The sequence below is a fragment of the Protopterus annectens genome, chromosome 6.part1, assembly GCF_019279795.1.
Source record: "Protopterus annectens isolate FY-2018-M chromosome 6.part1, PAN1.0, whole genome shotgun sequence".
Classification (NCBI taxonomy): domain Eukaryota; kingdom Metazoa; phylum Chordata; order Ceratodontiformes; family Protopteridae; genus Protopterus; species Protopterus annectens.
In genome coordinates, this window is record NC_056738.1 from 54,203,736 (window position 1) to 54,222,110 (window position 18,375).

The window sequence follows — 18,375 nt, forward strand, 5'->3', positions numbered from 1 at the left end:
ATGTCCCAACAGTAGGTTTGGTGGAAAATATACCCATTCATTTATGTGTTTAGATTATTGGTGAAGATAAGGTGGGCGAGAGAGAGAGAGATGTCAATTAACAAATGTAGATTCTTGCAGTGGTCACAGTTTTGATGATCATTGCTCTAAGCATTACTTTACAGGTATTATTCCAACAACTTCTGGCGTTGGGTTGGGCAGTGGTATGTTTGCACACAGTATATAATTACAGCCTTCGTATAGCTACTTTATACCTTCTCTTACCTGGAAGACCTGTGAAGGGAATGTTTGTTAATACTACCTGACTGTTTCTGCCCATATTCGCATAGTCAGGATTACATATGTGCACTCATACTGTGTGTGTGCGTGCGTGTGTGCGTGTGTACGTGTGTGTGTGAGTGTGTGTGTGTGTGTGTGTGTGTGTGTGTGTGTGTGTGTGTGTGTGTGTGTGTGCGTGCACTACTGACATACTCTGCCTTGATTTCTATTGGTCACCCTGGTTGTTGGTAGCAGGGACCAGTAGCTGTGACAGCATGACACTTTTGGACATTTCTTGGGGGAGACCACTTGGTGTGTGTACTTATCTTGCTGTCATTTGCAGCCTTAAGGTTGGACCGTGGGTGTCGGACACATTATAACTACAGCCTTCTTATAGCTATTTTATACCTTCTCTTACCTGGAAGACCCGTGGAGGGAATTTATGTTGACACTACCTGACTGTTTCTACACATATTCACAAACTCCTCGTTGAAATTATGCATACTGCTTATTATCACTCCTGTGATTTGAACCGTGGCTGTTTCTGCTAAAAGTACAAGTTTGTGTTTCATCAGAACAAGCTATTGAGAAACTGCTATCATTTTCTTGAATGTTTTCTGTTTAATTCTCTCTTGGTTGTACAATCTGTCCTTGTGATTACAACATTCTTATATATATATATATATATATATATATATATATATATATATATATATATATATACATTTCTATACATACCTTTTGACGTAGCGCAGTTCAGAAAACAGTAGTTAACACAACATTACTATTCTGATATCAGATCTTGATGCATGAAACATTTCAAGTCATACAATACCAGAATAAACACAACCAGCCTGGGGTCTTCACTTTTATTGAAAAGTATTTACACTTTTATTGATATATATAACCTGTATGTCACCATTACTCTCCTACTGGCTTCTTCAGTCATTAAAATCCATACCCATTTTTAAATACTGCAAGGTGACAGTCTACTACTTTTTATTTATTTGGCCTACATAATACCAGCTAGATTGTTACTCACCAGCTTCACGACACAACCTTAGCAGCCTGCTGGCTGGTGCTTCCAAGTTCACAGCCCTCTCATCTGCAGCTGTACAGGAGATAAGAAAAACATTTATGGATACCTATCCATTACATACACAGGCTGGACTTTGGAGAGAACTTATTTTGACTAATACTTATACACAGCTGGAGTATTTCCCACCCATACATCTTGGACCCACTGGTCCAAAACATCCCTCTTCCTCCGCTTCAAGTCAGCAAAGTGGTGCTGGACCTGCTCACCAGTCCAAGGGATGCCAGTGGCAGTGGTGAGATCTCTAGCATAATGGTCCTAGGCCTCCTCTTTGTATTGGGAGCCCTAGTACTGGTCCTGCAGCAGTCACCCTTCATGGTCTTTAATGAGGAGTCTGACCATGACCCTGGACTTCTGAATGCCTCAGTGCTGCACCTGAAAGCATACACCTTCACCTACACCAGCCATAGTGCCTACAGTGTGGAGCTACAACTGATTATGAGCTGTATTCCTGCCTGTGAGGTTTAAATAGGGTTAATTTCCCACCCTTTACTGTGATTGGACAGTTTTGAAACTGCTGAGTTAAGCTAAGCACTGGCCAAACCTGCTTAACAAAGATAACCATTACTTAAAGAGGTAGATGCTAAGCCCAGCTTAGCAGTGCTCAAATCCGCTTAGCTATGCTAAATCTTGCTTAAACTTTAAATTTCACTGATACCTCAAATTTGGGGCTGCTACACTACCCTGGTTAACATATACTTAATATTCACTACCTATTTATGAAAAATGCATTTTTGTTGTGTTTCACATATGAAAATGTATGGACTGCTGTGGGGCTTTAACCAAGACAGACTGCATGTTACACAAACACTCTAACCACTACACTATTCCAGTTTCCATATTTGGACTGTATAAATTTCTATTTAACTTTTTTCAGTGTTTAAACTCTGCTATGCATAGCTGCAGAACAGACAAACCCATGCAGCTACGCTTAAACTTTATTGCAAACAGGAAAAAAAAATTAAGGAATAGATTTTAAATATTGCTGTTAGAAACTTTGAACATTGATAGAATGACAGGCTTTGCATTAGCATGTATTTTACAAGGGGTATGCAGTGTATCACACTACCATTTTACTAGACTGAACTTCTTTTCTGGTGTATGGTGCACACCTATATGGCAGAATGTGTACATTCTGCCATATATGTGTGTTTTTTTTCTATGGTAGGCTGTCTGTTATTTTCTCCACAGACATTAATGTTTCCGTGGAGACTTTTATTCATTTTACATTGCCGTTCGGCAATTCTCAAATGCAGGGCATGTGTGTATTGTGACAGCACTGCTCTCAGACACACACCCTGCATTCATACACACAGACCATGTCCGTTTAAGAGTAGAGCATGCGTTTTCATGACTATGCAAGATGAGCTGCTGCTCTACACGGACATGGTCGGTTCCATGCAAGAATAACTGATTCTTGCACAGAGCCTTCATGAATCCCAGGGTTAGTCTTTGCTGTCCTCCAGTGGTTATAAAAATTATAACATGCACATATAAACATTCAGCAAAAATAATTCTTTAGCCTTGATTTAAAAAGCAACTCAAACTGATAATCCATCCCTGGGATTCAATAAATTCTGTGCAAGCATAAGTGCTATTCTTGAAGTGAACTGTATCCATTTACCCTTAGCTTTAACAGTACCGTGCCTTGCATATTCATGAAGGAACTTTGCTGTTAAGGCTAAATCAACACGAACACTACTGAGTGCAGGGGGTGTGTTTAAGTAGTGCACACACATCTAAAATGCCACCTGCACTCCGAAAGTGCTGTAAAGCACTTTATGAAAGTATTTCAGTGTCCACAGACATTGAAATCAAATAACATTAGTAAAACAGTGCCTGTGCACACTAAAACAGGTAGGGGAGCAAGAAATCAATGCATGGGGTGTGTGACAGGTTCTGTCACACACCCCCAGCATTGTCAAAGTGCTGTACAGCACTTTGCAAGCACTTTCAGTGTCTGTGGATACTGAAAGCAGGAAGTACGGATATGAAGCAATGCAGGGTGTGTGTGACAGGTTCTGTCATATATCCCCTGTGCTGTCAAAGTGCTGTACGTAACTTTCAAGTGCTTTCAGTATCCACAGACATCGAAAGCACCCATCCCAATAGGATGCAATGCATGGTGTGTGTGACAGTTAATGTCACACACCACCTACATTGTCAAAATGCCATACTGCCATACTCCTCGACTGTACAGGTTTCTGCAGAATGCCCAGATGCCTGCTTCACATACCTCTCAACCTCCTAAAGCAAAAACGCTGTATAAAGCCATACCTAATGGTGGGGACAAAGGCCCAAAAACAAGGACACTTTTTAAATATTGCACTTACAAGCTTGGAAAGTTGATAGAATAAAAAGTGTGCATCAGCACAGATTTCCTCAAGAGTATGAAGTCTGAAACCCAAATGTCTGTCATTGTCAAAGTGCCATATGGATATGCCCCTCAACTGTACAGGTTTCCACAGAATGCCCAGATGCCTGCCTCATGTACATCTCAACCTCCTAGAGCAAGAAAGCTGTACAAAGCCATAAATAATGAGGGGACCGAGGCCCAAAAATACGGACATATTTTAAATATTGCACTTACAAAAATGGAAAGTTGATAGAATAAAAGTTTGCATTAGCACGGATTTCCTGAAGGGTATGAAGTCTAAAACCCAAATGTCTGTCAGTATGGTCTGACTTAAACCCCAAGTGATTTGCCAATGATTTACTAGAAAACCGCAGTCACACTTTGTAAGTTTGTAAGAGCAATAATTAAAATCTTTCCCTATGTGTCCTCTTACAATTTCCCTTACTCTGACTGACAAGGAGTACAGATACGTGTAAATAAAGTAGGTTGATGAATTTATTTTTTTCCATTCTCAGGTATGGTTAAGCATAGCTGAGTGGGTGTGCACGTTATGGCCCTCTGCTCAGCATTGCTTAAACATCCCATAGGAGATAAATAAAAATATACAGCTCAAATCCTGATACTGTGGTAAAGTAGTAGCTAGGATACCAGCTTTGCATGCAGGCGTTCACAGGTTGAGTACCAAAGCAGATGCTTTATTTTTACATGGGAAAGTAGAGTTAAAATTATTATTTTTATTTTAAATTATTTAGTAATTGATATTTGTCAACCAGGGTAGCATAGCTGGTTTACAATGGAAGTGTGAGTGTATAAAACATGAGAAATTACCCATGTATACACAAGGGCTCCAACAGTATAGTCACACCCCATGGTAATGTAATGTAATGAAAGCACATAGAGGGATGTCATTAAAGTAAATCGTATTCACTTACTAATATGTCAGTAATGATTAATTAAAAGTCATTATTCTGATATTCCCTAAAAATGAAAAGTGAGCAATGGTTAACAGTGCTCAACTATGCATAGCTGGTTTAAGCATTGCTTAGACATGAATGCTAAGCAGCAGTCAGCTCAGCTAAGTGGATTTATGCACTGTTAAGCAATGCTCAGCAATTACCCCTTTAAGCACTGTTCAAGCCAACTTAGCGGATTTGCGCACTGCTTAGCTGAACTTAGCATTTTCAAAATGGTCCAATGACGATAAAGGGTGGGAATATAGCCTTATTTAAATGTTGCAGGCAAGAATACAGCCAGAATCTGTTGTAGCTTTCCCTGAGTAGGAACTATGTCAGGTGTTGGTGAGGGCTCGAGCTTTCTTGTGCAGCGCTGGGGCATTTTGGACTCCAGAGTCATGGCTGGGCTCCTTGTAGCAAACCATGATGACAGAATGCTGCAGGGCCAGTACCAGGGCTCACAGTATAAAGTGGAGACCTGTGACTGTCTGGTACATGATCTCACCAGTGCCACTGGCATCCACCAAACTGGTGAGCAGGTATGGCATCACTATGCCAACCTAAAGCAGAGGAAAGGGGTGCTCTTGGCCCAATGGATCTAAGACGCTTGGGACAACCATGCTCCAGCAGATTGTAAGTATTCCAGATATAGCTGTACTATATTCTAGCCTGAGTATGTGCTAGACAGGTATGCATAATGTTGATTTTCTCCCCCTACAGCTGCAGCTGAGAGGGCTAGCAATGCTGAGGTGCATGCAGACAGACTGACAAGGCTGCACAGACAGGCTGTTGAGTACAGATCTACCCCACAGTATATAATGAAATAAATAAGAAGGATTAAATTGTTTACTGTGTCCTGTGTCTAACGATTAAATAAAAGTTTGCCAGACTAATAGTCATCTACAGAATATGCAGTAGTACAGCACTGTGTCATATAGGTACTATAAAAACCTAAACCACCAACTGCTGTTTATTCTGGTATGTTGTTGTAGAAATAGAATGTGTACTTGCTCTGCACAGAAAATATGGCCTTGACAGCATGAATTAACAAAGGTTGTTCTGAGAATCAGCTAGTATGCAAAACAGTATATTGTGGAGCTGTAAATCAAGAGCTACAGGAAATATGACATATGTTATGCACTAAGATCAGAACCCTGAATACTAATGTCAAATGTATTATACTGTGTCCCCCTGCTGCAGTGCCTTGTGTTAACCTTTGCTTTCCAGATTGTATAATTTCAAAGAATTACTACACAGTACACTATCTGTCATGCATGAATCTCAGGATTACAAAGGCAGACTGTCTAATCCACAGAGTATTAAACAGAAAACAATCAAACAAGCAACAGCAGTTCCCCAGTAGTTCAGTCTGATGATAAACAGCCTTGTATTTCATTTTTGCACACCCAGACACAGTTCGAATCCAAGGAGTAGTACTGAGATATGTGCATATATACACTCAAGAAATTTTGAATATTTATAGAAACAGTCAGATAGAGGTATCAGATATTTTCTCCACAAGTCTTACAGGTAATGAAATGTTTGTAGTAGCTGTTTGAAGGGTATAACAGTACACCATGTACAAATGTCCCACTGTCCATCCCCATTCCTGCAAATGTCAGCAGGATAGGCACATACACCATGCCCTCTTCCCGATACATGTCTCTCAAGTGTCACACTGCCATGGCTAGTGGTCACTGATGCCAGTCACCTTGGACACAGTTAGGAATCCAGGCGAAACTATGCTAGAAGCAGACTCACATAACATCAGTGCAAGGTACCCATTCTTTGTCAAGTATGTAAGCCTGACATGTACAAGCCCCACCCAGTAAAGTAACCACAGTTCACCCAGTCTGCCCCATACCATTACAGGTTGACAGTCTAACAGGTATGTATGTGCCACAGAAGCTATGGACAATAGGTGGATGTAAAATGAGGGCAGACCTGTAGAGTATTGAGTAGTGCTGTTGTGAAAAATAGAAGCTGATATAGTTGTAATTGGACTTTTTTCTCTCCCCCCACCCATCACCTGCATCAGTAAATACTATTCATATACTACGGGTATGTTGTTCTCAAAATCTATTGTTGGGATATGTGTTCTATTATTGTTCATATATTTCATTGCTTGCATATTAACATACCTTGTTAAAATACCATTATTGGTGGTCAGTTGCCATCAATGTAACTTGCATGCTGTCGAAATGCTTACTGTTCTTCCATTTATGCATGTGTTCTGTTTGCTTTGCAACTGTTTCAAATCTGTTGGCTTGAGTTACTTGGAACACCCACTCATGCTATTATAACTAATTTTGAAATGTGTTGTTCGTGACTAAAAAATATCTGGGAAAACCAAAACACCATAGCACATTTGGGAAGGCAGATCTCAGCGGATCTGCCTGTCCAGCCCCATCTGGCCATGACACCAGGCCCCAGCACATCTGGGACCCAATCCAGAACATCCTCCTCTCCTGGTCCTGCACCACCTTTGGGTGGAATCCCTGGGTGCGGGCGTGGAGAGGAGCCTGTCAAACACAGAATGTTCTGGGGTATGGTGAGCAGTGTCACCCACTCTCAGTTGGGTGGGCATCTGTGTCAGATCGAGGGCCACCTGGCACACCTCAAGGGGCAGGCTGCCCCTCTTGTCCAGCCCCCAACACAGCCACTTTTGGGGCCATGAAGGTGCAGTGGTGACTGCCCATGGGTGGGGACCCTATCCCACTGTACCCATTTGGGGGATCATGGGCCTCTGATTCCCAACCACCTTCCCCTTCCAATGTGATTACCCCCTCATGTGTCATATACTGCCCCTGTCTGCTGTCTTGTGTGTCTTGTCTGTCTGCAGATGCTACCTATCCTACCCAACCTACCTCCCCAAACATACCTACAGCCTTCCCCAACATCCCACTCTCACCTAAAAAAAGGGCATCCGTCCCACAACAAAAATCATTGCCCCATACATAACTCTACATTTTGCCACCATGTACAGTGAAATTAATCAATCTACCCACACATTAGTCTAGAAATGTCTGTCACTGACACCCCTCCTTGTGTGGTGTGAGGCTGTAAATTCCAAATTCTACACATTATTCACAGCTGTTGCTGCAGAAAAAATGCAGAGCTATGGTCCTTTCCTACACCTGTCCTGCACATCCTTAGCTGCTTTTCCTAATGTTTTACCCCCTGCTTGCCCCCATTTCATCACTTTCATATCACACTTTTTTCTTTTCTTTAATTAAAATTAGCACAGGGGTAAGCTGGTTTAAGCACCGCTAAGTGAAGCTAAGAGGGCTTAACCTTTGTTAGCATCACTTAGCTCTATGCAAAACCACACAAACCCACTTACAACTGCTTAATACTGCCTTAATCACTCTGTCTCCATCAACCCTTTGTCTCCATCAGCCCTTGTTCTGCCAGAAGCAAAATAATCAGCCTGCCAAAGCTCAAACACAGGACACTGGCACTCACCATCAGAGCTGTGGGAATTTGCAATGTTTTTACAAACACATCATGTATTCTGATCATTTAATATTAATAAAAAAAAAGTCATCACTTCCAAGTCTTGAACCTAGGACACTGTGCACTACAATCACAGCAACATACCTCTACACCATTAAAGTTGTAGGACTTTGTAATGTTTTTACAAACATATCATGCACTACAGTCACGTAACATAAAGGAAAAATATATATCTGTAGTACTCATATAATATATATATATATATATATATATATATATATATAGATAGATAGATAGATAGATAGATAACCAACTTCTTACTGCAAGACATCTGCAAAAAGCTTGACAAAGTGGGGGGATAAAGGGCAAACAATAGTGACATCTTTGAAATATGGCTGTTATATGCGTATCAGTCTACTAGAGTAGCATGGTTTGATTTAACATATAATTCCTGATAGATTCCAGGTCTGAAACACAAATGAATGTCATAATTTACTGATGTCAATGCCCACATCATCCCAGTGATTTGTCACAAACCCACAACTGTTACGGGGAACAGACCAAACATATGAGCCATGCATCTGGACAGTGTCTAGACATCTGGACAGTGGAGAGGCATGACTGCAGTAATGTAATAGAAGAGAAAAAACATTAGTAAGAGTTGTCAACCATTTCACCCAGAACCTTCTGAACCACAGTAAGACCGACACAACACTACCCCAAATCATCTCTGGGGAATTAGCCATGCATTTCCAAATATATCATGCACTACAGGGATGGAACTGTAGGGAAAAGCAAATATTGGTGCAAAAATGTCCACCCACAACCATTTGCCCCACAGTTACAGCAACATACCAGTATCCTAAATGAACTCTAGAGTAGAACAACTGTTTGAACATATATATCCTGATTGCCAGACACACAGTACACTGACATATACTGGCCCAACTCACAGTCGACTGGGAATCCTGCTGTGTTAGAGGACATTTCTCAGTCTGCCCCATAAACATATGCACCTGACAGACAACAAGCAACTGTAGCAGCATGCACAGTCAGATGGAAAAGGATCTATGACACTCACATCTGCTACTCTCCCTATGCAGCCCAACAAATATTTACACACAGCACTGCTACACATCTTGACAGTCTGTTAACAATGCCAGACATACATAACTCTCAGTTGTACAGATTTCCACAGAATGTCCAGGGTGTGTGACCATATTTATGGCCACTGCCTCATACCACTTCCTGGAGTCTGTTAAGTCACTGGGATGATATCTGGAGTGCAGTCACTAAATAATGATATACCATAGCTCTGAACCTCTTACTGCATGACATCCGGATAAACCATGACATACTTGGCAGACTGGGGGCCGAAAAGAGGGACATATCTCACATAATGGTGTTACAAACTGAAACAGTTACTGGTGTTACAGGGTTTGTTGTAACATAACATCCCTGAAGGATACGATGTCTGAAACACTGGATGTCAACATTTACTGACTACAATCCTCACCTTATCCTACTGATTTATCAAAAACAGAAATTGTCTGAGGAACAGACCAAACATAACAAGCAAACCTCTGGGCTGTCTGTGGACATCTGGACAGTTGAGAAGTATGTCAGAGACATATCACTGTCAGACGTCAAGTCACGCAAAAAATGCATATCCAGACAAACCCTGTTAATCTAGCAATCCTCTGTGTGTATAACAGCAATACTTACTTACAATCTGTACCCAATTCTGGAACTTTGTCCCCCATGTTGTTGGGCTGTTTCCACATGTCTTGTCCCGAAAAATATTTCCACCTACCGTCTGTGAAGCTGCAGCCCCCACACCTCCATAATGTCCTCCACGCAGGTAAGGAATAGAGCACGGGCCACATGAAGGACTTAATTATAGCACTGTTTTGCTATGGCCTTGGATAATGGAAAGACAACACAGCTGCTCTGGATGCAAGTAGCAAGTGGAAGACACCAATTGGTGCACAGACCATGACCTGCTCATGAGCATTACCTACAAAAGGCAAGCTGCTGCCTATGCAACACAGGTCTGAACCCATCTACACAAAGACAGACTGCGACTACACAAACCTAACCATTTGCTTTATTCTGAGGAAACTCTTCAGCACTATAACAGGTATGTCAATCATGTAGGCTTGTAATGGAATGCAGTAGGGGGATGCAATAATGTCAAATAGGAAGTTAAAAACTAGGTTTCAACAAGACCTGCTGGACTCACATGTTGCTGTCCAGCACCTATGGCCATTTCTGCTTGCCCTGTCTGCATTGACATGGATCACATCTCTGGCCCCTGAGTCTCCCCAACAAAGTTCAGCTCATAAATGACTACTACTGGAGTGTCTGTTGTCAATACTGAGTGTGACACTGCTAGGCCAGCTACCTGGGATGTTGTAAATATTCATATGTCTCCTGTGAATGCTATTATGATACATATGCTTGTCTTACAAATGCAAGAGACTTATATACGGTATGCGCATAGTACACAACAGGCACAGAAGTGAGTGTTGAACTGTATGTTATATAGTGAGCCCATACCTGACAACTGCCCAGAGTTTTGCAGACTGACCATATGTCTGCCTCATATTTGTAATACGTGCCTCATACAGTTGTGTATTGTCTGGCACATCACTGGCAGCCCATTAAAGGTTGAAATCATAACATAATAACATACATTTGATTGTCAGATGTCATATCCTGTGGTGTAGACCTGTGAATGTGACACTGTCTTTGCTGGTAATTAATTGTGTTTCAGCTAGATTCATAATGTGACACTACTTTCCAGCCTTTGCCCACCAGTGATGTGTGCCTTTGTACAGATGCCTTGCTGTAACAGGAGCTATGTGTTTTAGCATGAAACCCATGTCAATGCAAGCATACCCTGCCCTGGAGGATGCCATTTGTGCAGTCACTGACACCTGCTTTGTAGCTGTGGAGAGCACACTAACCTTGCCAGGTTACTCATCCCATCATATGTTTAGACCCCAAATGGAGGGCTGCAAAGCCACAGGAGGTGGAGTGTTGAACATTATCATACACATGCACACCTCCAGACTGGTCAAACAGTATGACACTTGGGAGACATCCCATGTGCAGTTAACAGTTAACAAAACACCTACTCAAATCATAGTTAGCAACAGGCCTCCAACCATGACTATGGACACCCACCACACCTATTGGGACTTGCTGGAATCTGTTAGGATTCAATCATCTACCCTGCTACTGGGTGCCTTCAACTACCCAACCATAGTGTGCATTATCCATGCCACCTGAACATGAATTCAGAGAGATTCCTTGGCTTTGTCAATGACAATGCAGTCGATCAGCTGGTCAACACTCCTATGACAGATGGAAATATCCTGTACCTGGTCCTAACCAACATGAGTAGCCACTGTAGTGCTCCTACAGTGTCATCCTCCTTGATAAGATCTGACCACATAGCCATCACTGTTCAGGTCACCATCTCCCTTGCCCCCCTCCTTGTCAGGGTCTAACAAAATTAACTTTACACATATGATTATAAATCTACTCAGAGCAAGTAGAAGTAGCTTTACAGCCAACATCCTATCAATTGGAACTAGCAGTAGTGTCCAGGCCCACACCACAAACTGTGTGGGCACCTACATAGTTGTATGGGCTCAGCAATACCTGACAGGACAACATCATGTCCCTCAAGATAGGATAAATGTCTGTGGTGGGACAGCAGCAATACACAAATACCATAATAGGTGGAAATAATTGTTGGACAGGGCCAAGAAGGAACAATTGCCTTATTGGAAGCATTGTCACCTTGGTCTCTCCAAGCAAATTAGAGCACAGGTGAATAACCCTATGGCTATCTTTGAGTGCAAACTAGACATATCCACCAAGACCAATCACTAGACCTTCCACATATGTGTCTGCAATCCCAGAGGCAACACAGAAATCTTCTCCGTAGTGGTGAACAATAACACCGCATACACATACGTCATAGATATAGGCAACTGGCTGCAGACAGGTGAAGTGTAAACATCACCACCCTGTCCTCCCATCAGTATACCTGCACATGCACAGCACCTGCCTCCCTCCCCTCATTAACAGGAAGCATGTCCGTAATGCCCTCTCAATGTCAACACACAGAAGTCTTCATAGGCCTGATACCATCCCTGGCTGCATCCTACAGGAACACAGGCATAAGCTCTCAGATACATTATGCACTGCAGTCAACCAAAGATATTATGAACAGAGACATCGGCAACCTCAAAATGCCTGAGCCCACACAGCGTGATATTGTTAAAGGGAGATCAGGCTGTTAAACCTGGTCAACCTCTCTGAAGTTGTCAACAAGCACAAGGATGAGGGGAAGATGGTGAACAATGCCTACCTTCACATAACCCAATTCTCTCACAATAATCCCCAGGTGGCCAGGATACATATGCCTACACAGCTAGGCATCAACCTGTATGTTACCAGATGGGTAGCTAACTGGCCCAATGATCGTACCCACTCGGTCAAAGTAGTGAAACCCACCTCTAGTAGTCGAGTCTTCCAAAGCAGTGTACCCCAAGGATTGGTATGGGGGCCTCTACAGTTGGAGATATGTATATCTGAGGTACAGGACAAAAGCAGTGGTCTGTGGCTGACCAGGTGTACAGATGCTTGCAAGCTGGCCACTGTCTTACATTCCTCTACTGATGTGAGCATCCCCTAAGAGGCCCTCACCCAGTTAATGACTGGTGCAAGAAGCATTTCCACAAACTGAATGCCAGGAGAGGCATCATTCTCCCTGCTGTGGCAGATGTCATCTGCACTAATTATGATAGTAATAATGTACTGAGCATGCAACCAGGTGTGAGATGACTTGTGCACCAAGGTTGGTAGCAAACTGACAGTTTCCCACCATGTGGGCACAATTGTACGGAAGGCTGTCTACATGGTCCACCTCACAAATACAGATATGCCATCCAGGAACCAGGAGGCCACAACATCTCTGTACTGCACCCTTATCAGATGCATTACCAAGTACAATGGCTCTTTTGGCTTGTACATTGCCAAGCAAATGCAGCAGTTGCAGAGACCACAGAGGTTCCTGACCAGGCAAATCCAGGGTCTGTTATACCTATCTAATACAGTTAGGCTGAAAGCCCTGTCCCTGTATTCAGTCTCATACAGACTGATCATAAGTGGCCTGTGTCTGGCATACAAGGCCATTTCCAAACCAGCCTTGATGGCATTTCTGCATATCTGTAAGACAAACCCCACTCACGTATCTTACATGCAAGGCACTCACCTTGTCTGGGTCATGTATAGTGCTTGTTGGCAGGATAGTGTAGTGTCCCACACAATACACCATCTATAAAATACACTCCCTCCCCATGTCTAGCAGAGTACTTGTATAGCCCTCTTGAAGAAGAAGCATGGGAAATGGATGGGACACCCTTGGGATCCCCCGTGTGTCCCAGCCAGACAGGGAAAACAAGTGCTGGCTTGGAAGGGACATGGGCAAAAGTCTGGGCCAAGCTTATGAGGGCATCAGGGCCAATAGCCTGATATCATCGTATGAGGCTATGCACCTAGTATTTTACATGTTTCCCGTATGTATTGCAGACTGTCCTGCAATGTTGTCTGAAATAAATCCCTGTGAGTCTGAACTGTGTAGGTACTGTGGTGATAGTGTATAGTCTTGTCCCTTCATCAGTTGTCATCACATATCATTACACTTTGTCATTACGTGTGTTCTGTATAGCAGTAAGTCAGCACTTACAGTACGTGCATATGCACTTGGTGACACTGTATAGCTCATTCCAATAGTCTTGGTCTTGGCCACAGTTACCATTCTGCTACTAGGCTCGTCACACAGTAGGATTTGTCAACTTTTGTTGTGGACCTTATAATAGCAGTGAAAGAGATGGATTGCAGCAGGCAGAACTACCGTAAAGTCTGCCCTGAAAGGTCCATAGGTGTCACAGCTGTGCCAGACTGTACCAGGAGTGTGTGTGTGTGTGCATGTGTGTGTGTGTGTGTGTGTGTGTGTGTGTGTGTGTGTGTGTGTGTGTGTGTGTGTGTGTGTGTGAGCAAACAAAATACTTCAGGGTATTAATGTACATGTGTTGTCGTCCCCTTACAGGTGTACCCAATGGTCATTGCCCCCCCTCACAACCTGATGTCAATGTCTTAATGGACTCCCATGATGATGGTGGTGGTCATAGTGAGGCACAGATGGTGTTGTTGGTGTTTGAATCCTTGCCATTGTTTGGTATCCCAATTTCACCCACCACATCCCCGCCCACAGTCAGTATGCCCACACATACCCAATCCTCAGCAGCCATGGATAATGGACAGGTTAAGTGTGGTGGCATGGAAAAGGCTAGTTTGTTGACTATGGTGAGTGTGAGTGTAGACACCAGCCATAGGCAGAGAGCAGGTGAGGTCACACACAGGCAGATGGACAGGGGTGCGCGACTGCTGCCCATCAAGCCCCTGTTGCAAGTGCCACAGCAGGTGTCACCAGATGAATGTTATGACCTGTCATGGAGACACAGGTGCATACTGACTGAAACACCAGACAGATGCTCAGGGTCATGAATGCAGTGCTCCCTGCCATGCGTGATGACCTCCACAGCATTTGTGATGCCATACATAATTTTGCCGATGTCCTGGATAGTCAGTGGGGTGAGACATTGTCACCATTTGACCATGCAATCTCTGTGCTTGAGCATGTGGTGGGAGTACGGCATTGGCCAGGTGGACGTTGGTCAGCAACATGATCAGCTGTGAGCCCATGTGCCCATGCACATTCACAGTCATGTAGTGGCAGTACCAACAGCACTACCAAAGGGAGAGTGCTGTCCACACCACAATGGAGCAGGCCATAGTCACATTGTCCTGGCCAGTCCCACCAGAGACACAGATCTAGCAGACAGCAGTCACCATCAGGAAGTAGTACTGCATCTGTCCTTGGGCCTGGCAGTGCCAGTGATACTCCTGGCAAAACCAGTTTCCACATCCCTCGCAGGAGATGGTGAACCATACATTCTGCCATGTACGGTCCATGGCTGTCCAATATAGCCCTTTTTTGGGTGTCCACATAACACTTGATAGTGTGCAGACAAACTCACATCCCTATCACAGGCCAGTCACCAGCAGACATGCACAGGTCCTCGGCATGACCCAGTTGAACATCACCTCTCCAGACATGCACACACACACATGATGTCAGCCATATGGTCCAGCCTAGGCCACTAGCAATCCAACACCACACCCTGTGCATGAGATGATACTTGTGCCACAAACCTGTTAAACATCCCATCGATGCACAGACATGATCATATGTGTCTGATGCACAGGGTGACTATAGTACAGTATAGCAATGTCATGCTTTGTTAGGTGCTGTCTGCTGTCAGTAGTTATGGGTACACATTGAGGTGTATGCACCTTGTTAGCCATGATGCACTATTGCTGTTAGTACTGCTGACTGACTGTAGTGTCATGTACTGTATTCTGATTGTGTTCCAGGTGTCTGTGTGTCTGCAGGCTGTGGGCCTGCTGACAGTAGGAATGATGACTAAGGCAGAGTGGAAACACAGTGACCTTTTCATAGACAAGGTACAGCTTTATATGTAAATGTTTACCAGGTGTGTTTACATGCAACAGTGTGTGAAGGGCAATTGTGGCAGACAGTGTGACCTTGCATACATACCCTTGACACAGCCAGCTAACCTTCATACGTGTCACCTGGCTGTTCTGTAGGACCACAGGCTTACATATATAGTTGAGGTAACTTGAGTACTGGCACTTGGTCCCTCACAAGCTTAGCCATTACTTTAACTGCAACAGATTCAGCTATCAGCACCTGTTGCCTCTGCCATTTCTGTCACATCTACTCAACCATCATGCAGTTGATGAGGGTATGCCTGGTATTGATTATGACAGGTTTGGGGTAAATATTCCTGACACAAGTCAGCCTGTGTTAGTCTAACCTGACAATCACCAGCATGTGTGTCTGCTATTTCATATGAATGTTTGACATCTCATGCTGGTAGTGCACACAGAGTCATAGTCCTGTACATGGGGCAGCGTATGAAGGGCTGAGCACAGCCCCTACCTGCACAGTCTTATGAGCACTAGTGCTAGATACATAACACAGACAGAACAGCGGTACTGTAGTGTGGCAGTGTCTGCCACTATTATTGAAGTGGATGACAATTGCAGGGGCTGTTAGGATTGCCAATGGTGGGTTCAGAGGCCTTTAACATGTTAGAGCCATCTGACACACATACGCACACACCACTGCATGGGGACATGCATTGAGACACACATGCACATGGAGGTGACACTTATCAGATTAGATGTCCTACCCATCTATTAATGTACAATACACAGTGATACAACCATTGCATTACAGTGGCTTGGTGTTAGAAACTGTGTAACTGTGTTTGTACGGTGAATGACATCTGTATGGGCAGAGGCTATGTTGGCAATGGGGGAGTTTACAGGGTGGAAGAGGCACACAAAATGGTATAGCCATCACATACACACACTGAAGACAACCACAGAGTCTGTGCATGCAGAAACATATGCACAGTTGCCAATAGACATATTAGTAACCCTATGTATCTACTTGTATGTACTATAGTGTTGCTTACACATGGCATGCTCCACATAGATTATATGCCTGGGACATAACTCACAACCTCTTGCGATAGGTAATCTTGGGAATGCCTTCATGGATTGTGGGATAACCCACCACACATAGCGATTGGTCTCATCTACTGCTCCTACAACCCTGCACAAGTGATAGAGACAGCCTTTTTATCAACATGATGTGTCAGTCAGGTACAATGTTTGATGCTGGCATGTGTGTCAGTACAGTAACTGTGACATATTTGGCAATGATATCACAGAGATGCTCATTGTCAGGGGACACAGACCACATACAGGTTGCAAACGTGGATATCCCATGTACATCTGCACAGATGACTGGTATAGGCTGTATAGTGTTACATGGTGCATGTGAAGCAGATGCTATTAAGAGGGTCTTTAAAGTAATGTCATAGGTAGGAGATCAACAGGCCTTAAAATGGTATAACCTACACACACAATTGCCACAGGTGATATGCTTCACACACACACACTACTATAGTTGTCAGTATTGAGATTAGAACCCCCAACTATCTAAGTATTTCCACTATAGTATTACGCAGTTATTGCACACACCACAGAGCTTAGAGGGCTGGCAAGTGTATGCAGGTACATTTAAGATGAATGACATTAGCAGGCCTTGTAAAGTAGAGCAATGGGATGTGTACTGGGTGGCACATGCCTTAAAATGGTATAACCCACACCCCAAGAGGATATGATTCTCACCCATTCACACACACTCAGGGATGATATGAGTCACTCACACAGACACACACACACACACGCGCACACACACGCACACACACACACACACACACACACACACACACACACACACACACACACAGTATCATAGTTTAGAAACCCTACCTATCTAGTTCTGTGTACTACAGTGTTATGCAGTTATCACATGCACCACATAGCCTATAGGATTTAACAGTGTTGCAAGGTATGTCTAAGGTAATTACATCAAGAGCCCTTGTAAAGTATGGAAATGGGGAATGTACTGGGTGGGAAGGGCATCAAAATGCATTACACTACAAACATACACACTTACAAACACCTTCACACACATGCACATTTAGCACAACTGAGTGTAGAACCCCTGCCTATCTAGTTATCTGTACTATACTATTACTTAGTTATTACACAAGCCATGGAGCTTATAGGGCTGAGTGGTGTCCAAAAGTACTTCTAAGGGCAATGACATCAGCAGGACTGCTAAAGTAAGGCACTGGGAGCTTATAGAGCTGAGTGCTGTCCAAAATTACTTCTAAGGGCAACAACATCAGCAGGACTGCTAAAGTAGTGCACTGGGAAGTGCTGTGGGAGGGAAAGTCCTTAAAGTACTTCACCCTACAAATATACACACTTATAAACTCTTGTACCTACACTTATACACATACACATTTGCCAGACCTGAGAATAGAACTCCTGCCTATCTAGTTATTTGTACTATAGTGTTACGCAGTTATTGTATGCGTTACAGAGCTTATAGGGCTGATAAATGCCCAAACGTGCTTCTAAGGTGAATGACATCAGCAGGATTAATAAAGTTGGGCATTGGGATGTTTATTGGGTGAGAAAGTCCTCAAAATACTTCAGCTTACAAACAT